This window comes from Capsicum annuum, unplaced genomic scaffold, assembly GCF_002878395.1.
Source record: "Capsicum annuum cultivar UCD-10X-F1 unplaced genomic scaffold, UCD10Xv1.1 ctg4975, whole genome shotgun sequence".
NCBI classification, from domain to species: Eukaryota; Viridiplantae; Streptophyta; class Magnoliopsida; order Solanales; family Solanaceae; genus Capsicum; species Capsicum annuum.
In genome coordinates, this window is record NW_025857564.1 from 139,127 (window position 1) to 146,229 (window position 7,103).

At 33.1% G+C, this 7,103-nt stretch overlaps 1 pseudogene; it reads left to right on the plus strand.

Moving 5' to 3' along the window:
- The first annotated feature begins 510 nt into the window (after window positions 1-510).
- LOC124892699 lies at window positions 511-3,370 on the plus strand (annotated as a pseudogene).
- Window positions 3,371-7,103: the final 3,733 nt, after the last annotated feature.

Genomic DNA, 7,103 nt, shown 5'->3' on the forward strand with positions numbered 1-7,103 from the left:
GACTTAGTTACTTGAAAATGGTTAAGTATAGGGATTTTAAATGGGATTTTGTGTTTTGAATGTGGTTTGGTTGGTGACTTAGTGTTGAAAGTTGCATTAAGAATGCACACTGGTTTTCCATTTTTTCTCCAGTTTTTCTTTTTACGTGCAAATCCTTGTTAAATTAGGAGTCCTATCTTTTGTAGAAAACTAATTAGCTATTTTAATTTTGTTTGAAATAGGTTCTTTCTTTGTCCTATTTTTAGTTGTAATAGCAACTATTTAAGTTGCTTCGGTGATGATCAATTTAAGGTGGTCTTTCAACAAGAAAATAATCACTCTCTCCATATTCTCTTCTTCAAACTCTATCTTTATTTTTGCGGCTAGGTTTTGAATTGAAATCCTTTTATTTCCCATTAATGGGTTTTAAACCAATAATTGGTTTTATAGCTTTAATATTAAGGGACCTATGAGTGTGTGCATCAATTTGATCTAGTGGATACCACGAACGGAGAAGCAAATTTTTCTTCAATGGCACTATCAACTTTAGATGGAGAAAGTTATCAAATTTGGGTAGTTAGAATACGGATATATCTGCAAGCTTTGGATCTCTGGGATGCTGTTGAAGATGAATACGAGATAGCTCCCTTGTCGAACAATCCCACAGTGGCGCAGATTAAAACTCACAAGGTTAGGAAAAGGATGAAATCAAAGGCAATGACATGCTTATTTACTGTATTTTCATCTAATATCTTAACTCGTATCATGTCTCTGCAATCAACGAAAGAGATATGGGATTATATCAAGACTGAATATGAAGGAGATAAAAGGATTCGAGGGATGCAAGTGATAAATCTGATACGTTAATTTCAGCTGCAAAGGATGAAAGAAACTGAAACAATAAAGGAGTACTCCTATAGACTTCTTAATTTAGCAAATCACATTAGATTGTTGGGTTCCACTTTCAATGATTCAAGGATCGTTGCGAAAATTCTAGCAACGGTACCTGAAATATTTCAGGATACCATAACAACCTTAGAAAATACTAAGGACTTTTCCAAGATAACACTCGCAGAGCTCTTAAGTGCTTTTCAAGCGCAAGAACAACGACGTATTATGAGATAAGGAAGAGTTGTCGAAGGTGCCTTACATGACAAACATCATGATGATGGACGTTCTAAGAAGAAAAAAATAAGTACTTCAATGGCTGAATAAGGTGCAACGTACAACAACAATAAAAAAATAGTTGGATTCAAAAGAAACTACCCTCTTTGTAAGCATTGCGGCAAGCACGGGCATGCACCTTTCAAATGATGGGAAAGGCCTGATGCTAAATGCATTAAGTGAAATTATCTTGTCCATGAAGCAATCATTTGAAAGAAAAAAACTTAGTAGAAAGATGCAAAGGCTCGAGTTATTGATGAACAGGAAGAAAATCAACTCTTTATAGCATTATGTTTTACAAGCAATGTCTCAAGTGAGTCATGGCTAATCGATAGCAGATGCACAAATCATATAACTTACGATAAAGATCTTTTTAAAGATTTGAGTCCTAATCAAGTTATAAAAGTTAGAAACAGCCATGGTGGTTATATTCTAGTAAAAGGAATGGGGACCATTACAATTGAAACACAATCGGGCACTAAATCAATTTCTGGTGTTCTTTATGTACCCGATTTAGGCTAGAACTTGTTAAGTCTTGGTCAGTTATTTGAAAAAGGTTTCAAATTGTATTTTGAAGATAAACATTGCTTGATCAAGGAAACTTCTGGACAAGACCTACTTAAAGTCAAAATAAGAGGAAAAAGTTTCTCATTAAATCCATTGGAAGAAGGGTGTGGATTTTACAGGTTGTGTGTGGAGACACCTCTTCTCAAAGAAGACATTCCACCTGATAATGAATGCTGGCTTTGCCTTGGTTATAATTGCAAATTTGACTTCATTGACTTACTTAATGATCGTCAAGGAACAAACTTTTCCATCACTGACAGCTAGGGGAAAGTATATCTCAAAGAGGCAGCTGCTGCATCTGGGGAAAAGCTAGATGATATTTCTGGACTTCCATCGGATGACTCGGAGGATGATACTACAACCTTGAAAATTTAGATGTAGAAAAAAACTATTTTGATGCTCAGGCTAGTTCTGATGAATCTAATTTTTACTCTGCATCTGAAGGGCGGGCAGAAGCCCTTCCTAATGATGATGGGATCTTGGGGCTTTCCTCTGAAGACTCAAAAGATGATGACTTTAATCTTGATGATCCAGATAAGGATGAGTTTATTAAAACTAAAAGTTCAAGTTCTGACTCTACGTCCGACTCTAAGGATTTTAGTTTAATACTTAATACTGAACTCAATCAGAGACTTGATGATTGTGTTAAAATTAGAGAACTTAATCTTAATTTGGTAGATACTGTTGTGGATGAGACGCTTGAAGATAAGGTGACAAGTTTAAAAATGACATGCCACCCAAAACGTAAAATTGATAAGACTCGTGTCAAGGGCAATGAGGAGCTTGAGGCAGCCAGTTTGTGAGAGAATGAAGAGTCCACAAAAGTCAAGAACATTGCTACAATAGAACTTCAAATATATGAGATTGAAATATGGTACTTCTCGCAATTTCCTCCAGAATATAATGACTGTTTGAAGCTATTCTTTTGCAAGTTTTGTCTCAATTTTATGAAGCTCAAAGAGTATCTTTAGAGACACATGAGAAAATGTGATCTTAAGTATCCTCCAGGTGATGAGATCTATAGAAGTGGTACACTATCAATGTTTGAGGTAGATGGTAAAAAGTACAAGGATTATGGGAAAAATCTATGTTACTTGCCAAATTGTTTCTTGATCATAAGACTCTGTATTATGATGTTAACCTATTCCTCTTTTATGTGATTTGTGAATGTGATGACCGAGGTTGTCATATGGTTGGTTACTTTTCAAAGAAAAAGCTTTCAGAAGGGTCTTATAACTTAGCTTGCATTCTAACACTTACACCTTATTAAAGGAAAGGCTATGGGAAATTCCTAATTTTGTTCCCAAATGAACTTTCAAAAAAAGAACGTATAGTGGGCACACTTGAAAGACCACTTTCCGACTTAGGAATGTTGATCTATAGGGGTTGCTGGATGTATGAGCTTCTGGATATATTGAAAAAGCACAAGGGTAATATATCAATTAAGGAACTAAGTAACATAACAACAATCAAGGTAGAAGATATTTTGTCCACCCTTCAGGGCTTGGAGTTAATCCAATATATAAAGGGTCAACAAGTCATCTGTGCAGACCTAAAAGTTTTGGATCATCATCTCAAAGTAGCTGGGAGGGGTTGCCTTGAAGTTGATGTCAGTAAATTTGAGCTTCTCAATAAAAGAATTGGTGTTTGCATTTCATAAAGTAAGGAGGAGTGTTGAATGTTTCTTTAAGAATGCAGACTGGTTTTCCATTTTTTCTCCACCTTTTCTTTTTACGTACAAATCCTAGTTAAATTATGAGTCCTATCTTTGGTAGGAAACTAATTAGATATTTTAATTTTTAAAAGAAATAGGTTGTTTCTTTGTCCTATTTTAAGTTGTAATAGCAACTATTTACGTTGCTGCGTTGATGATCAATTAGAGGTGGTCTTTCATTATGAAATTAATCACTCTCTGCTTATTCTCTTCTTCAAAATCCATCTTTACTTTTGCGGCTAGCTTTTGAATTGAATTCCTGTTATTTCCTTTGAATGGTTTTTAAACCAATACTTAGTCACTTGAAAATGGTTAAGTGTGGGGACATCAAAGGAGATTTTGTGTTTTGAATGTGGTTTGGTTGGTGACTTAGTTACATGGAAATAGTTAAGAGTAGGGACTTTAAAGGAGATTTTGTATTTTAAATGTGGTTTTGTTATGATACTTAGTCACTTGAAAATGGTTAAGTGTAGGGACATTAACGAGGATTTTTTATTTTGAATGTGGTTTTATTTTGATATTTAATCATTTGAAAATGATTAAGTTAAGGGACTTTGAATACGACTTTTTGTTTTGAATATGTTTTTGTTGGTGACTTAGTTACATGGAAATGTTTAAGTGTAGGAACTTTAAAGGAGATTTTGAGTTTTGAATGTGGTTCGGTTGGTGACTTAGTTAGTTGAAACTGATAAGTGTAGGGATTTAAAAGGGATTTTTGTGTTTTAAATGAGGTTTTGTTTCGATACATAGTCACTTGAAAATGGTTAAGTGTAGGGACTTTAAAGGGATTTTGTGTTTTGAGTGATGTTTGGTTAGCGACTTACTCACTTGAAAAAAGTAAAGTGTAGGTACTTGAATGGGGATTATGTGTTTTGAATGTGGTTTGGTTGGTGACTTAGTTACTTGAAAATGGTGAAGTGTAGGGAATTCAAAGAGAATTTTTTGATTTGAATGTGGTTTGGTTGGTCACTTAGTTACTTCAAACTGGTTAAGTGTAGGGACTTTAAAGGCGATTTTGTATTTTGAATGTGGTTTGGTTTTGATAATTAGTCACTTGAAAATGGTTAAGTGTAGAGACTTTAAAGGGGATTTTTCGTTTTGAATGTGGTTTGGTTGGTGACTTAGTTACTTGAAAATGGTTAAGTGTAGGGATGTAGGGACTTTGAAGGGAATTTTGTTTTTTTGAATATGGTTTGGCTGGTGACTTAGTTACTTTAAAATAGTTAAGTGTAAGGACTTTAAAGAAGATTTTATGTTTTGAATGTGGTTTTGTTTTGATAATTATTCACTTTAAAATAGTTAAGTGTAGGGACTTTAAAGGGAATTTTTGATTTTGAATGTAGTTTTATTTTGAAACTTAGTCACTTAAAAATGGTCAAGTGTAGGGATTTTAAACAGGATTATTTTGTTTTGAATATGGTTTGGTTGTTGACTTAGTTACATAAAAATGGTTAAGTGTAGGGACTTTAAAGTGTAATTTGTATATTAAATGTGGTTTGGTTGGTGACTTAGTTACTTGAAATTGATGTGTAGGGACTTTAAATGGGATTTTGTGTTCTAAATGTGGTTTTGTTTTGATACTTAGTCACATTAAAATGGTTAAGTGCCGGGACTTTAATGAGGATTTTTTATTTTGAATGTGGTTTTGTTTTGATACTTAGTAATTTGAAAATAGTTAAGTTTAGGGATTTGATAAGGGATTTTTGTTTTGAATCTGGTTTGATGGTAACTTAGTTACTTGAAAATGGTCAAGTGTACGAACTTTAAGGAGGATTTTGTGTAATGAATGTGATTTGGTAGGTGACATAGTCACTAAAAATGGTAAAGTGTAGGCAGTTTATTGTGGATTATGTGCTTTGAATGTGGTTTGGTTGGTGACTGAGTTACATGAAAATGGTTAAGTGTTGGGACTTTAAAGAGGACTTGTTGTTTCAAATATGGTTTGGTTGGTGACTTAGTTACTTGGAAAGGATTAAGTGTAGGTACTTTAAAGGGGATTTATTGTGTTGAATCTTGTTTGATTATATTACTTAGTCACTTGAAAATGGTTAAGTGTAGGGACTTTAAAGGGGATTTTTTGTTATGAATTTTATTTTGTTGGTGACTTAGTTAGTTGAAAATGGTTCAGTATAAGAACTTCTAATGATATTTTGTGTGTTGAATGTAGTTTGGTTGGTGACTTAGTCACTTAAAAATGGTTAAGTATAGGGACTTTAGGGGATTTCGTGGTTTCAATGTGGTTTGGTTAGTGACTTAGTTACTTGAAATGATTAAGAATATGGACATTAAAGGGGATATTATGATTTGAATGTGGTTTTATTTTGATACTTGGTCACGTAAAAATGGTTAAGTGTAGTGACTTTAAAGGGAATTTTTTGTTTAGAATGCGGTTTTATTTTGATACTGAGTCACTTGAAAATGGTTAAGTTTAGGGACTTTAAAGAGTATTTTTTGTTTTGATTATCGTATGGTTGGTGACTTAGTTACACGAAAATGGTTAAATGTAGGGACTTTAAAGGGGATTTTGTGTTTTAAATGTGGTTAGGTTGGTGACTTAGTTACTTGAAATTCATAAGTGTAGAGACTTTAAAGGGAATTATATGTTTTGAATGTGGTTTAATTTTGATACATAGTCACTTGAAAATGGTTAAGTGTAGGGACTTTAAAGGGGATTTTTTATTTTGAATGTGGTTTTGTTTTGATACTTAGTCATTTCAAAATAGTTAAGTTTAGGTACTTTAAAGGGAATTTTTGTTTTTAAATGTGGTTTGGTTGGTTACTTAGTTAATTGTAAATTTTTAAGTGTAGGGACTTCAAAGAAGATTTTGTTTTTTGAATGTGGTTTGCTTGGTGACTTAGTCACTTGAAAATGGTAAAGTGTATGGACTTTAAAGGGGATTATATGTTTTGAATGTGGTTTAGTTGGTCACTTAGTTTCTTAAATATGGTTTAGTGTGAGGGCCTTTGCAAGAGATTCTGTGTTTTGAATGTGGTTTTGTTTTCATACTTAGTGACTTGAAAATGGTTAATTGTATGTACTTTAAAGGGGGATTTTTGTTGTGGATGTGGGTTTGTTTTGATATTTAGTCACTTGAAAATAGTTAAGTGTAGGGATTTTAAAGAGCATTTTTATTTTGAATGTGGTTTGGTTGGTGACTTAGTTACTTGAATATGGTTATGTGTAGGGACTTTTAAGGAGATTTTGTATTATGATTGTAATTTTGTTTTGATACGTAGTCACTAGAAAATGGTTTAGTATAGGAACCTTAAAGGGGATTTTTTATTTTGAATATGATTTTATTTTGATATTTAGTCGTTTGAAAATGATTAAGCTCAGGGATTATAAAGATGACTTTTTGTCTTGAATGTGGTTTGGTTGGTGACTTAGTTACATGGAAATTATCAAGTGTAGAGACTTTAGAGGGTATTTTGTGTTTTGACTGTGGTTTGGTTGGTGACTTAGTTACTTGAAACTGATAAGTGTAGGGACTTTAAAGGAATTTTGTGTTTAGAATTTTGTCTTGTTTTGATACTTAGTAACTTGAAAATGTTTAAGTGCAGGGACTTTAAAGGAATTTTTTGTTTTGAATGTGGTTTTATTAGTAACTTAGTCACTTGAAAATGGTAAAGTGTAGGGACTTTAATGGGGATTATGTGTTTTGAATGTGGTTTGGTTGGT